The following is a 16766-nucleotide window of genomic DNA, read 5'->3' as shown; positions in this document are numbered from 1 at the left end:
AGAAAATTTGTTATGTTGATTATCAAAGTTATGTCTATGTGTTGTTTATGATCTTGCATGCTCTCCGTTATTAGTAGATGCTCTGGCCAAGTTGATGCTAGTAACTCCAAGAGGGAGTATTTATGCTCGATAGTGGGTTCATGTCTCCGTGAATCTGGAGGGGTGACAAGAACCTCTAAGGTTATGGATGTGCTGTTGCCACTAGGGATAAAACATTGGTGTTATGTTCAAGGATGTAGTCACTGATTATATTACGCGCAATACTTAATGCAATTGTCTGTTGTTAGCAACTTAATACTGGAGGGGGTTCGGATGATAACCTGAAGGTGGACTTTTTAGGCATAGATGCATGCTTGGATAGCGGTCTATGTACTTTGTCGTAATGCCCAATTAAATCTCACAATACTCATCATAATATGTATGTGCATGGTCATGCCCTCTTTATTTGTCAATTGCCCAACTCGTAATTTGTTCACCCAACATGTTGTTTATCTTATGGGAGAGACACCTCTAGTGAACTGTGGACCCCGGTCCAATTCTCTATACTCGAAATACAATCTACTGCAATACTTGTTCTACTCGTTTTCTGCAAACAATCATCTTCCACACAATACGGTTAATCCTTTGTTACAGCAAGCCGGTGAGATTGACAACCTCACTGTTTCGTTGGGGCAAAGTACTTTGGTTGTGTTGTGCAGGTTCCACATTGGCGCCGAAATCTCTGGTGTTGCGCCGCACTACATCCCGCTGCCATCAACCTTCAACGTGCTTCTTGACTCCTACTGGTTCGATTAAACCTTGGTTTCTTACTGAGGGAAACTTGCCGCTGTGCGCATCACACCTTCCTCTTGGGGTTCCCAACGGACGTGTCAACCACACGCATAACTCCTCAACTGAAGCTCCTGGTTCCACCGACGATCTCACAGTGCTTGAGGTAGCTCTCTTTTCCGGTCTCTCATATTTTACTGTTATTCCTCCTCTGTAGACGCTCCCTCAGCTAGCACCAAACCTCAGGTTCATGAGCACGTCGCTCCCCTGCGGGCCGAGGCCGGTCGCGAGTTTCTGGAGAAGCTCGTTCCCCAGGGCCAGAAGAACAAGGCTCCGGCATCTGATGCCGGCTCGAGCCAAGCTCCTTCCGCCAAGCGCTTCCGGACGGAAGCCTTTGCGGGGAAAGTAGCGGGCAAGAGGCGCTACAAGGGAAAGACCATGCCGGTCTCTTCTGGGTAAGCTTTCGTTTCTCTGCTTGTTTGGTTTTGCCAACTTCTTTTCCTTTGGTTGCTTTTTTCCAATCTTTCTTTTTCTCTCGTTCAGCCCTGCGCTCAAGCTCGGCCCACGGACTGAGAGCTCTGAGGGAACCGCAAGGACCTCACCTCCTCCTCATCCAAGCCCGGCACCGTCTGGTGCCGGCAACACCTCTTCCTCCCCTCTGGGAGGCACTCCAAGTTTGGGGCGCGCGGCCCCTACATCTCCTGATCACCGCGCGGAGGAGGAACTCATCTCCCCTCTAGAAATACAAGACGCCGGCGCCAGCAACATCGGCGCCGATGAAGAAGCTGCCGGGCAGGCGGAACCTCTGGTTCCTCCCGTCCCGAAAAGAAACAAGAAGAAGACCAAGGAGTCTTCCCTCTCCAAAGCCGCGCCGGACTCTTCCACGCCGGCAAGCTCTAACTTGGGTCAGGACGCGCCTGACGCTCCTTCCTCTCCCAAGACCACGCCTGCGCAACCGCCGGAAGCTCCCAGTGCTGAGCCAACCGGGGCCACACCAACGCCGCCGCCAACAACCCTAAAGATCACCAAGGGGAAGGCCACGGCTTCCGGTACCTCATCCACCGGCCCGCAGTCCTTGGTGCTGCACGCCGCCCGCGCCGCTGTCGTAGCCGACGAGAAGGCCACCGGTCTGCTAGGCCGGATAACCGAGTTCAAGCGTGAAGGCCGCGAGCTGGGGCATCTGCTGCCCTACGCTAAGAAGTGGAATGCTGCGGATGTGTCCGCAGCTACACGCGGCCTGGGAAAGGACCGGCTTCCGGCGTCTGACCCCGCTGGCCCTCGCTGCTCGGAGGAGCACTTCATGTGGCTGCGCCGCGCCGTGAAGGAGCTGGACAGCGCGTGGTACGATGCCACGAACAACATGATGGTATGTCTCACCAATCTCTTTTCTATTTTTCAATTCATGCCGGTTTCTCTTTTTTCGGATCTTGTCCATCTTCCCTTCAATTTTTAAATTTATGCCGGTTTCTATTTTCCAGGATCTTGCCTATCTTCCCAGTCCTCGAGTTTCATGTTGAGAGCATAGCTCTTAGCGCGAAACTTAGGTAAAAACGCGCGAAACCGGCATAGCCAGTCCCCGAGTTTTGGGTTAAGAACATAGCTCTTAGCGTGAAACTTAGGTAGAAACGCGCGAAACCGGCATAGCCAGTCCCCGAGTTCCGGGTTAAGAACATAGCTCTTAGTGCGAAACTTAGGTAGAAATGCGCGAAACCGGCATAGCCAGTCCCCGAGTTTCGGGTTAAGAGCGCAGGTCTTAGCGCGAAGCTTAACACTTTTTCTTGAACAGAGCACAGCCGACGCCCAGAAGATCCTCTTTGAGGAGCTTCTCTGGGAGCACCGGGACCTTGCTGAAGCGCACAACAAGTGCCAAGGTAAGCTTCTGCGCCTCCGGCATCTTCTTACCGAAAGGTTTTCTTTTTCTTAGCATTTATAACTCTTTGCTTTAACAGCTATCCTGGAAGCTTCCCTTGAAGCCCTCAGGACTCAGGTCGCCGCACTCCAAGGTACTGATACGTCCAATTTGCATCATTATTTTATATCATAATTTGCTGTTATTCATTGATATATTTCATATTTGGAGATGATACTTATGTTATTTCATCTATTTTGCATGTTTCACGATTATTGGAGGATCACGTACCGGAGTCAGGATTCTGTCGGAAAAAGCGCCGTCGAATGCAATATTTCGGAAGATCAACAATTGACGGAATTTATATGAAAAATCCTATTTTTCCGGAAGATGACGAGAGCCGAAGGAGGAGCCGAGGAGGGCCACCATGGGCCCCCCTCATAGGCCGGCGCGGGCCCTGCCCTGGCCGCGCCGCCATGTGGGGAGGGGGCCCACAGCCCCTCTGGCCTCCTCTCCTTCGCGTATTTCTTCGTCCCGAAAACCTAAGCTCCAAGAAGTAAGTCGCGAAGAGTCACAGCCGCCTCTGCGGGGCGGAGAACACCAGAGAGAAAAGAGCTCTCTGGCAGGCTGAGATCCGCCGGGGAAATTCCCCCCCGGAGGGGGAAATCGACGCCATCGTCACCGTCATCGAGCTGGACATCATCTCCATCACCATCATCATCATCTTCATCATCATCACCGCCGTCTCCACCGCTGCACATCGTCAGCGCTGTAACAATTCGGGTTGCATCTTGATTGTTTGATAGGGGAAACTCTCCCGGTGTTGTTTTCTACTAGTTATTGATGCTATTGAGTGAAACCGTTGAACCAAGGTTTATGTTCAGATTGTTATTCATTATCATATCACCTCTGATCATGTTCCATATGATGTCTCGTGAGTAGTTCGTTTAGTTCTTGAGGACATGGGTGAAGTCTAAATGTTAGTAGTGAAGTATGGTTGAGTAATATTCAATGTTATGATATTTAAGTTGTGGTGTTATTCTTCTAGTGGTGTCGTGTGAACGTCGACTACACGACACTTCACCTTTATGGGCCTAGGGGAATGCATCTTGTACTCGTTTGCCAATTGCGGGGTTGCCGGAGTGACAGAAACCTGAACCCCCGTTGGTATATCGATGTAGGAGGGATAGCAGGATCTCAGAGTTTAAGGCCGTGGTTAGATTTATCTTAATTACTTTCTTGTAGTTGCGGATGCTTGCAAGGGGTATAATCACAAGTATGTATTAGTCCTAGGAAGGGCGGTACATTAGCATAGGTTCACCCACACAACACTTATCAAAACAATGAAGATTAATTAGCCGTATGTAGCGAAAGCACTAGACTAAAATCCCGTGTGTCCTCGAGAACGTTTGGTCATTATAAGTAAACAAACCGGCTTGTCCTTTGTGCTAAAAAGGATTGGGCCACTTGCTGCAATTATTACTCTCGCACTTTACTTACTTGTACTTTATTCATCTGTTACATCAAAACCCCCGAATACTTGTCTGTGAGCATTTACAGTGAATCCTTCATCGAAACTGCTTGTCAACACCTTCTTCTCCTCGTTGGGATCGACATTCTTACTTATCGAAGATACTACGATACACCCCCTATACTTGTGGGTCATCAAGACTATTTTCTGGCGCCGTTGCCGGGGAGTGAAGCGCTATTGGTAAGTGGAATTGGTAAGGGAAACTTCTACTGTTTGTGCTGATTTTATTTCTGCCTGCTGCTATAATTCATTATGGAGAGATCTTCTCTTGAATTTTTATTTGGGAAATCTACTACTACTGCAAAGGTAGTGGATGAGGCGCCAGGTGAGGAAGAAATACCATACAAAATACCTATGAAAATTATTGAACGTGTAGTGGATAACCGTTATACAGGGGATGGAACCGTCCACCCTGGAGATCATTTACTGTTCTTACATGAAATATGCGGTTTATTCAAGTTTGCAGGTATTGCTATGGATGAAGTGAGGAAGAAACTATTCTCTATATCGCTGTCTGGTAAAGCGGCGCATTGGTATAAATTACTGGATAATGGGGATTCTCTTGAATGGAATGATATTGTGCCCCGGTTTTATTCTAAGTTCTATCCTCCAAGTGAGATTCACAAAGATCGGAACCGCATACATAATTTTTGGCCTCATGAAGGAGAGAGTATTGCCCAAGCGTGGGGGAGATTGAAGTCCTTAATGCTCAAATGCCCCATTCATGAGCTCCCTGGTAATATTATTATTGACAATTTCTATGCAAGACTTTCTTTTCAAGACAAGACCTTGCTGGATACTTCTTGTTCTGGATCATTTACACGCAACAAAGAAGAGTTTAAAAGGGACCTTCTTAATCGGATCCAGGAAAATACTGAAGGATGGGAGAACGACAAAGATAGAGAATCAGGTATAAATTATGATTATAAATGCATTGAAGCTTTTATGGATACTGATAAATTTCGTAATATGAGTGCTACTTATGGTCTTGATTCTCAAGTTGCTGCAAATCTTTATAAAGCTTTTGCCTCTCATTATGAACTGCCTAAGAAGAACTCTTATAAGTATCATGAAACTGTATAAAGATAAAATTGATTCATCTATAAATAAATGTGTTGTAGTTGAAACTGTTGATCATGTTATTCCTGAAGCTTATATTGAAAAAACTCCTTTTCCTGCTAAAATGAAGGAGTACTCTGTTATAAATAGTGCGGTTAATAAAAGTGAGAAAAACCTATAGAACCTGAAGAACAAATAAAGGTTGAACCTGCTATTGCAATAGTTAAAGATCTTGTGACTGAAAATGTGGAGGATGGTCATATTATTTTCTGTGAAGATGCCTCTAATATTGTTTCACATCCTAATAAGTCAAGGAAAGCTAGTGTTCCTATGCTATCCGTTAGAATTGGTGATCATTGTTATTATGGTTTATGTGATATTGGTGCAAGTATTAGTGCTATTCCTTATGAGCTTTACACGGAGATTATGCACGAAATTGGTTCTTGTGAACTTGAAGATATTGATGTGGTTATTCGGCTGGCTAATAGAGAAACTATCTCTCCAATTGGTATTGTTCGAGATGTGGAAGTTCTATGTGGTAAGATTAAATATGCTGCTGACTTTTTGGTACTTGGTTCTGCTGCTAGTAAATATTGCCCTATCATTTTTGGTAGATCTTTTCTAAATACTTGTGGAGCTGTTATAGATTGCAAGAAAGAGAAAATTTTGACTAAATTTGCTGGTGAATCTTATGAGTTTAACTTCTCTAAATTTGCCAAAACTCCTTATAAAGCTGATTCGCCTAATAATGATTTTAGAGTTGAACAAGTGTGCATCTATTGCTCTTGCTCCTAATAATCCTTTGCAGCAACATTTGGAGAATAGTGAGAGTGAAGTTTTTAGGGAAGAAAGAAATGAGCTTGATGAAATTTTCCTTCGTCAACCTATTCTTAAGCATGATTTACTTGTAGAAGATCTGGGTACAACACCACCACCAAAGGAAGATCCTATCTTTGATTTAAAACCATTGCCTGATAATCTTAAATATGCTCATATTGATGATAAGAAAATATATCCTGTTATTATTAGTTCTAAGCTTTCAGAGTTTGAAGAAGAAAGGCTATTGGAAATACTGAAGAAGCACCGAGGTGCTATTGGCTACACTCTTGATGACTTGAAGGGGATTTCTCCCTCTATTTGCCAGCACGCCATTAATATGGAAGATGATGCGAAGCCTGTTGTTGAACATCAGCATCGTCTAATTCCTAAGATGAAGGATTTGGTAAGAAATGAGGTATTAAGACTCCTTGAAGCTGGTATTATATATCATATTGCTGATAGTAGATGGGTTAGTCCTGTGCATTGTGTTCCTAAGAAAGGAGGAATGACTGTTGTGCCTAATGATAATGATGAGATCATACCCCAGAGAGTAGTTGTAGGGTATAGAATGTGCATTGATTATCGGAAAGTTAATAAGGTTACTAAGAAAGATCATTACCCTTTGCCTTTTATTGATCAAATGTTAGAAAGGTTATCTATAAATACTCATTTTTGCTTTCTTGATGGTTATTCTGGGTTTTCACAAATTGCTGTTAAAACTAAGGATCAAGAGAAAACCACTTTCAGTTGTCCCTATGGAACTTATGCTTATAGACGTATGCCTATTGGTTTATGTAATGCTCCTGCTACTTTTCAAAGATGCATGTCTGCTATTTTTCATGGTTTTTGCGAGAGTATTGTAGAGGTATTCATGGATGATTTTTCCGTTTATGGGAATTATTTTGATAATTTCTTGCGGAACCTTGATAAAGTTTTGCAGAGATGTGAAGAAACTAACCTTGTTCTTAATTGGGAGAAATGACACTTTATGGTTAATGAAGGAATTGTATTGGGACATAAAATTTCCGAGAAAGGTATTGAAGTTGATAGAGCTAAAGTTGAAGCAATTGAGAAGATGCCCTATCCTAGGGATGTTAAAGGTATTCGTAGTATTCTTGGTCATGCTGGGTTTTATAGGAGGTTTATTAAAGACTTCTCCAAGATTTCAAAGCCTCTTACTAATCTTCTTCAAAAAGATGTACCTTTTGTTTTTGATGATGATTGTAAGGAAGCTTTTGAAACTCTAAAGAAAGCCTTAACAACTGCTCCTATAGTTGAACCTCCCGATTGGAACTTACCATTTGAAATTATGTGTGATGCTAGTGATTTTTCTGTATACGTCTGTTCTTGGACAGCAGTAGATAAAAAACTGAATGTTATTCATTATGCTAGTAAAACTCTTGATGCTGCTCAAAGAAATTATGCTACTACTGAAAAAGAATTGTTAGCTGTAGTCTTTGCTTGTGATAAGCTTAGATCCTATATTGTTGATTCAAAAGTTACTATTCATACTGATCATGCTGCAATCAGATACCTTATGCAAAATAAAGATGCTAAGCCAAGGCTTATTAGATGGGTACTTCTGTTGCAAGAATTTGATTTACATATTGTAGATAGGAAAGGTGTTGATAATCCTGTTGCTGATAATTTGTCTAGATTGTGAAAATATTGCTTATGATCCTGTTCCTGTTAATGATAGTTTTCCAAATGAACAATTAGCTGTAATAAAGGTGAGCTCGCGAGACAGTCCTTGGTATGCTGATTATGCTAACTTTATTGTTTCCAAGTACTTGCCTCCAACCTTTTCAGCCCAGCAAAGGAGGAAATTCTTTTATGACTTGAGGAATTATTTTTGGGATGACCCACACTTATATAAAGAAGGAGTGGATGGTATTCTGCGAAGATGTGTTCCCGAATATGAACAGCAAGAGATATTAAGTAAATGTCATGGTAGTGCTTATGGAGGACATCACGCCGGAGATAGAACCGCGCAAAAGGTTCTACAATCAGGTTTTTATTGGCCGACTCTCTTCAAAGATGCAAGGAAGTTTATTTTATCTTGTGATGAATGTCAAAGGGTTGGTAATATATCCAGACGCAATGAAATGCCTATGAATTATACTCTTGTTATTGAACCGTTTGATTGTTGGGGATTTGACTTTATGGGACCTTTTCCCTCTTCAGAAGGTAACACTCATATACTTGTTGCTGTTGATTATGTTACTAAATGGGTGGAAGCCATACCTACAAAAAGTGCCGATGGTGAGACCTCTTTAAGAATGCTTTTAGATATTATTTTTCCTTGATTTGGAGTTCCTAGATATATTATGACTGATGGAGGTTCTCATTTTATTCATGGTGGTTTTAAAAAAAACTCTTGCTAAATATGGTATTAATCATAGAATTGCTCCCGCTTATCATCCTCAGACTAGTGGGCAAGTAGAATTATCAAATAGAGAGATTAAATCTATCTTGGAAAAGACTGTTAATAAAACTAGAAAGAATTGGGCTAGTAAATTGAAGGAAGCACTATGGGCTTATAGAACTGCTTATAAAAATCCCATGGGTATGTCACCTTATAAAATGGTTTATGGAAAAGCTTGTCATTTACCTTTAGAACTAGAGCACAAAGCTTATTGGGCTGTTAGAGAATTAAATAAAGATCCTAAACTTGCCGGTAAGAAGAGGTTGCTGCAATTGAGTTCTCTAGATGAATGGAGAAGTGAAGCTTATGAAAATGCTAAACTCTTTAAAGAGAAAGTTAAGAAATGGCATGATAGAAGGATTATCAAAAGAGAATTTAATATTGGGGATAAAGTCCTATTGTATCGATCTCGTCTCGGATTCTTTGCAGGGAAATTACTCTCGAAATGGGAAGGACCGTATGTTGTTGAGGAGGTGTATCGTTCAGGAGCAATTAAAATTAGCTCTCTCCAAGGCAATGCCACGCAAGTGGTGAATGGACAAAGACTCAAGCATTATATCTCTGGTGATTCTTATAATGTAGATGTTGATGTTATTCGAGTGGAAACACCGGAGGCCTTCATCAAAGGTCAAATTGACAGTCCACCAGAACTCGAATGTGAATAGGTAACAGTACAGGTAATAAAAAGTTCGCGATTTACTTTCCGAACAATGTTTTTGCTGTTTTTGGAAAATATGAAAAATTACGAGATCGAAACGGAGTGGAGGAGACGCACGAGGGCGTGCCCTCATAGGCCGGCGCGGGCCCCAGCCTGGCCGCGCCGCTCTATGAGCTGGCCGCCTCGTCGCCTCTTTCCAACTCTGGTTCGACCTGGTACTTTCCTTATGACATACAAATTCCTGCTATATAATCCCCCGGACCCCTGGAGGTCCGTATATCGTTTTCTCGACATGCTTTGTTTCGAGCTGTTTCTGCCAGGATTTGCTTCGGATCTAGAGCCATCTTGTCTTCGTCGGAAACTCTGAAGGACAGCTCCTGCAAGGACGTTGACAACTTGTACATGAACAAGCTGAGGATGCACCCCAAGGAGTTGCTGCTCGTTGATGGAGAGTGATGTCTACGGGTGCTTCTATTCTTGTAGACAGTGTTGGGCCTCCAAGAGCAGAGGTTTGTAGAACAGCAGCAAGTTTTCCCTTAAGTGGATCACCCAAGGTTTATCGAACTCAGGGAGGAAGAGGACAAAGATATCCCTCTCATGCAACCCTGCAACCACAAAGCAAGAAGTCTCTTGTGTCCCCAACACACCTAATAGGTGCACTAGTTCGGCGAAGAGATAGTGAAATACAGGTGGTATGAATAAGTATGAGCAGTAGCAACGGCACCAGAAAAGTGCTTTGCCCAGGACAGTAAACAAGCAGTAGTAACGCAGCAGTAGTAACGCGAGTAAAACAAGTAAACAAGCAGCGATAGCGATATTTAGGAACAAGGCCTAGGGATCAGGCTTTCACTAGTGGACACTCTCAACTTTGATCACATAACAGAATAGATAAATGCATACTCTACACTCTTGTTGGATGATGAACACCATTGCGTAGGATTACACGAACCCTCAATGCCGGAGTTAACAAGCTCCACAATTCAATGTTCATATTTAAATAACCTTAGAGTGTAAGATAGATCAATTCGACTAAACCAAGTACTAACATAGTATGCACACTGTCACCTTCACACTATGTAGGAGGAATAGATCACATCAATACCATCATAGCAATAGTTAACTTCATAATCTACAAGAGATCATAATCATAGAATACGCCAAGTACTAACACGGATGCACACACTGTCACCATTACACCGTGTAGGAGGAATAAAACTACTTTAATAACATCACTAGAGTAGCACATAGATGAATAGTGATACAAAACTCATATGAATCTCAATCATGTAAAGCAGCTCATGAGATTATTATATTGAGGTACATGGGAGAGAGATGAACCACATAGCTACAGCGGAGCCCTCAGCCTCGGGGGTGGATTACTCCCTCCTCATCATGGGGGCAGCGATGGCGGTGAAGATGGCGGTGAAGACGGTGGTGGAGATGGCTCCGGGGGCAATTCCCCATCCCGGCAGGGTGCCAGAACAGAGACTTCTGTCCCCCGAATTGGAGTTTCGCGATGTGGCGGCGCCCCTGGAGTCTTTCTGGAGTTTCGTCCAGCGGTCTCGAAGTTTTAGGTCACGACGGCTTAAATAGGCGAAGAGTCGGAGTCGGAAGAGTCCCGAGGCGACGACACCATAGGGTGGGGTGACCACCCTCCAGGCCGCGTCGGCCTATGGTGAGGAGGCCCTGGGCCTCCCCCTGGCTTGCCCTTCTGGCTCCGTGAGTCTTCCAAGTGAAATAGAATTTCTGTAATTTTTCTGGATTTTTCCGAGCACTTTGGTTTTTGGGCCTTTTCCGCAATAAACGGACATAATAAACAGAAACTGGCACTATGGCATCTTGTTAATAGGTTAGTCCAATAAATGCCATAATATGATATAAAGTGCAAGCAAAACATGTAGGTATTGTCATAAAACAAGCATGGAACATCAGAAATTATAGATACGTCGGAGACGTATCAGCATCCCCAAGCTTAGTTCCTACTCGTCCTCGAGTAGGTAAACGATAAAAGATAATTTCTGAGGTGACATGCTACCAACATAATCTTAATCATACTATTGTAAAGCATATGAGATGAATGCAGCGATTCGAAACAATGTAAATGCAATGAGTAAACAATTGAATCATATAGCAAAGACTTTTCATGAATAGTACTTTCAAGACAAGCATCAATAAGTCTTGCATAAGAGTTACTCATAAAGCAATAAATTCTTAGTGAAGGTATTGAAGCAACACAATAGAAGATTAAGTTTCAGCGGTTGCTTTCAACTTGTAACATGTATATCTCATGGATAGTTGTCAATGCAAAGCAATATAACAAATGCAATATGCAAATATGTAGGAATCAATGCACAGTTCACACAAGTGTTTGCTTCTTGAGATGGAGAGAAATAGGTGAACTGACTCAACAATAAAAGTAAAAGAATGGTCCTTCAAAGAGGAAAGCATCGATTGCTATATTTGTGCTAGAGCTTCTATTTTGAAAACATAAAGAGAGCATAAAAATAAAGTTTTTGAGAGGTGTATGTTGTTGTCAACGAATGGTAGCGGGTACTCTAACCCCCTTGCCAGGCAAACCTTCAAAGAGCGGCTCCCATTTTATTTTATTTTTGGATGGCACTCCTTCCAACCTTTCTTTCACAAACCATGGCTAACCGAATCCTCGGGTGCCCGCCAACAATCTCATACCATGAAGGAGTGCCTTTTTATTTTAGTTTTATTATGATGACACTCCTCCCAACCTTTGCTTACACAAGCCATGGCTAACCGAATCCTTCGGGTGCCGTCCAACAATCACATACCATGGAGGAGTGTCTATTTTTGTTAATTAATTTGGGATCGGGAATCCCATTGCCGACTCTTTTTGCAAAATTATTGGATAAGCGGATGAAGCCACTAATCCATTGGTGAAAGTTGCCCAACAAGATTGAAAGATAAACACCACATACTTCCTCATGAGCTATAAAACATTGACACAAATCAGAGGTGATAACTTTTGAATTGTTTAAAGGTAGCACTCAAGCAATTTACTTTGGAATGGCAGGAAATACCATGTAGTAGGTAGGTATGGTGGACACAAATGGCATAGTGTTGTTTGGCTCAAGGATTTCGGATGCATGAGAAGTAATCCTTCTCGATACAAGGCTTAGGCTAGCAAGGTTGTTTGAAGCAAACACAAGCATAAACTAGTACATCAAAACTTACATAAAAGACATATTACAAGCATTATAAGACTATACATCGTCTTCCTTGTTGTTCAAACACCTCACTAGAAAATATCTAGACTCTAGAGAAACCACTCATGCAATCCAAATTTTAACAAGCTCTATGTATTTCTTCACTAATAGGTGCAAAGTATATGATGCAAGAGCTTAAACAAGAGCACAACACTTGCCAAGTATCAAGTTATTCAAGACATCATACCAATTACTACATGTAGCATTTTCCGTTTCCAACCATATAACAATTAACGAAGCATGAAAATTAAAAGCTAAGAACACATGTGTTCATATGAACCAGCGGACCGTGTCTCTCTCCCACACAATCATTTATTCAAACAAAAACAAAAATAAGAAACATACAGACGCTCCAAGTAAAGTACATAAGATGTGACCGAATAAAAATATAGTTTCAAGAGAAGGAACCTGATAATTTGTCGATGAAGAAGAGGATGCCTTGGGCATCCCCAAGCTTAGACACTTGAGTCTTCTTGAAATATGCAGGGGCGAACCACCGGGGCATCCCCAAGCTTAGACTTTTCTCTCTTCTTGATCATAGTATATCATCCTCCTCTCTTGACCCTTGAAAACTTCCTTCACACCAAACTTCTCATAAACTTCATTAGAGGGGTTAGTACATAATCAAAAACTCACATGTTCAGAGGTGACACAATCATTCTTAACACTTCTGGACATTGCTCAAAGCTACTGGAAGGTAATGGAACAAAGAAATCCACCCAACACAGCGAAAGAAGCAATGCGAAATAAAAGGCAGAATCTGTCAAAACAGAACAGTCCGTAAAGACGAATTTTTAATAAATACTTCCGTTGCTCAGATCAGAAAACTCAAAACTAATGAAAGTTGCGTACATATCTGAGGAACACGCACGTAAATTGGCATATTTTTCTGATTTTTCTACAGAGAAAACAGCCCAGATTCGTGACAGATAGAAATCTGTTTCTGCGCAGAAATCCAAATCTAGTATCAACCTTCGATTAGAGGCTTCACTTGGCACAACAAAACACAAAACTAAGATAAGGAGAGGTTGCTACAGTAGTAAACAACTTCCAAGACACAAATATAAAACAAAATACTGTAGCAAAATAACACATGGGTTATCTCCCAAGAAGTTCTTTCTTTATAGCCATTAAGATGGGCTCAGCAGTTTTGGTGATGCACCCGCAAGAAATAGTATTTCAAGCAAAAGAGAGCTTCAAGAGGCAAATTCAAAACACATTTAAGCCTAATATGCTTCCTATGCAGAGGAATCTTGTACACAAATGAATTCATGAAGAACAAAGTGACAAGCATAAGAGGATAAAACACGAGTAACTTCAAGATTCCCAACATAAAGAGGGGAAACTTAATATTATTAAGATGCATACAACCATATTTCCCTCTCTCATAATAACTTTCAGTAGCATCATTGATGAAATCCACAATATACCCATCACTTAAAACATTCTTATCATGGTTCATATGCATAGAAGTATCATTAATTTTGGCATAAGAAGAGTTCTTCTCATTAATAGTAATTGGAGCAGGATTATTATCAAGAATTTGAACATGGTAAACAAGTTGCATATTAAGGGAATCGTTTTTGGTAACCCAATCATGACTATGACAAGTTTCATAAGGGTATTTATAACCTATATCATAGCATTCTTTATAATAATCATCAAAGATCGGAGGCACGAGTGTCATCATAAGAAATAGAATAGTTATCTTTCACAGATCGGTTTATCTATGACCATACCATCGTTGTTATTAGAAGGAGATGTATCAAACACATAATGATCAGTAGCAAAAGGATTTTCAAACACCTCTTCCCCAAGCTTAGAGCTTTCTATATCATTATGGGAGGAAGCATGGATAGCACTGACACTATGGCAATTATTATCATCATCATTTTCAGAATTAGTTTCCCAGAGATTTGCAATATCAAAAGTAGTGTGCTCATTCAAATCATGATCTCTAATGTATGTAAAGGGCATAGGAAGATCATCATATTTAGATTCATTATCACAATAATCATTAGGAGCAACATACTTACGGTTACTTAGCGTTATCTCATTCACGCGGGGATACGCCGTTACCTCTTTCTTTTTATTCTCCTTCTTCTTCCTCTTCTTCTTGTTCGTTCCCTTCTTCTTCTTCTTCTCTTCCTTCTCCTCATTTCCTTCTTTAGGAGGAAGAGGCTTGAAGGGTGGCTTGTCCGCATAACCTGATTTACTTTTAGAAACAATAGAAGAAACTTGGGAGGATTCCTCCTTTTCATTAATTAGTTCAAAACACATGGCGGTCCTATCATATTTTGGCAAGGTGTCGTCTTCTAAAATATTTTGTATGTAAGTATTTGTATGGCTATTATCAATGCAATAAGAAAAACACCCATGCAGGACATCATCAATATCAAGATCACTCATATGTAACAAAGAGATTTTTCTCGACAGCTTATTCACACCCCAAAAATAAAGTAAGTTCATCATGCTGATTAGGAGTAATTTCATCATCACAATACAAATTTGCAGCACTCATTGGGTTCAAATTATCATTGGAGGAGCATTGAAAATTAAAATGACCCACTTCATGGCAAACTTCACAAATAAAAGGATAAAGGACACAAACTTTTTTACCAAGATCATCTAGCGCCCTAGACCACTTTCTAGTTTTTTCATTAGTATGATGGATACAATATTCATCTTCGATTTGATTAATTCCACAAGGTCTATGCATTCCACAAAAATTAACATGCTTATAGGAAATAGCATTCTTAGGAGTTTGAGCATGCTTATTGCAATAATTAACAACAATTTCATTCTTCATGCAAGCCTCTTTAAAAGGTTCATGATACTTATCAAAATTCTTCTTAGGCAATTCAAAATGAGAAGCAAAGGATTTAAAAAGATTTGCAGCAACTTGAGAGTCAAGACCATAAGTAGCACTCATATTTCGAAATTTATCGGTATCCATAAAAGCTTCAATGCATTCATAATCATAATTTATACCCGACTCTTTACCTTCATTGTTCTCCCATCCTTCAGCGTTCTCCTTAATCCGATCAAGAAGATCCCACCTAGCTTCAACCTCCTTGCTTGTGAAAGATCCCTCCGAACACGCGTCCGGATAGTCCTTGTGTTGTCCCGAAAGCCTCGCATAAAAATTATTAACAATAACATTACGGGGGAGCTCATGAATGGGACATTTGAGCATTAGTGATTTCAATCTCCCCCACGCTTGAGAAATACTCTCTCCATCACGAGGATAAAAGTTATAAATATAATTCCTATCAATATGCACTTCATGAGGAGGATAAAATTTAGAATAAAAGAGAGATGCAATTTCCTCCCAACCAAGAGAATGACTATTCTCCAACAATTTATACCAATGCGCCGCTTACCGGACAAATGAAACGGAGAATAGCTTCTTCTTCACTTCATCCATAGAGATACCTGCACACTTGAATAACCCGCATAATTCGTGCAAAAACAAGAAATGATCTCTAGGACGGACAGGTTCCATCCCCTTTATAGTGGTTGTCCATAACACGTTCAATAATTTTCATAGGTATTTTATACGGAATACTTTCAGCAGGTGGATTCAAAATATCGAAGCATCATTAGAGTTATCGCATATGGGAGATAAAGCATTATCGTAACAAATTTTCTCCCCTAAAGATGGGAAGCTAAAAAGATCACAAAAACTAGCTTCCCCAAGCTTAGACTTCTCCATAGCATTAGCAGTAATTGCATTCATACTAATAACATCGCTACTAACATGCAAATAAGGTTCCATAGGTTTTTTAATTTTCGCATCAAACAATTCTAAATCAGAAAAAGATTAAAAAGCTCACCAATTTTTTTGTTGTTTTCCATTATGCCTAACTAGTGTAAAACAAGAAACAAAAAGTTGCAATTGCAGGATCTAAAGGAAATAGCTTCGAGTACTTACGGCGCCGGAAAATAGCTTAGTAGCCGAGATCCGGAGTGTGAGTACCTTTTACCTTTCCTCCCCGGCAACGGCGCCAGAAAATAGCTTGATGTCTACGGGTGCTTCTATTCTTGTAGATAGTGTCGGGCCTCCAAGAGCAGAGGTTTGTAGAACAGCAGCAAGTTTTCCCTTAAGTGGATCACCCAAGGTTTATCGAACTCAGGGAGGAAGAGGACAAAGATATCCCTCTCATGCAACCCTGCAACCACAAAGCAAGAAGTCTCTTGTGTCCCCAACACACCTAATAGGTGCACTAGTTCGGCGAAGAGATAGTGAAATACAGGTGGTATGAATAAGTATGAGCAGTAGCAACGGCACCGGAAAAGTGCTTTGCCCGGGACGAGTAAACAAGCAGTAGTAACGCAAGCAGTAGTAACGCAGTAGAAACAAGTAAACAAGCAGCGATAGCAGTATTTAGGAACAAGGCCTAGGGATCAGGCTTTCACTA

This window comes from Lolium rigidum, chromosome 6, assembly GCF_022539505.1.
Source record: "Lolium rigidum isolate FL_2022 chromosome 6, APGP_CSIRO_Lrig_0.1, whole genome shotgun sequence".
Classification (NCBI taxonomy): domain Eukaryota; kingdom Viridiplantae; phylum Streptophyta; class Magnoliopsida; order Poales; family Poaceae; genus Lolium; species Lolium rigidum.
Note: the sequence above shows the minus strand (reverse complement) of the source record.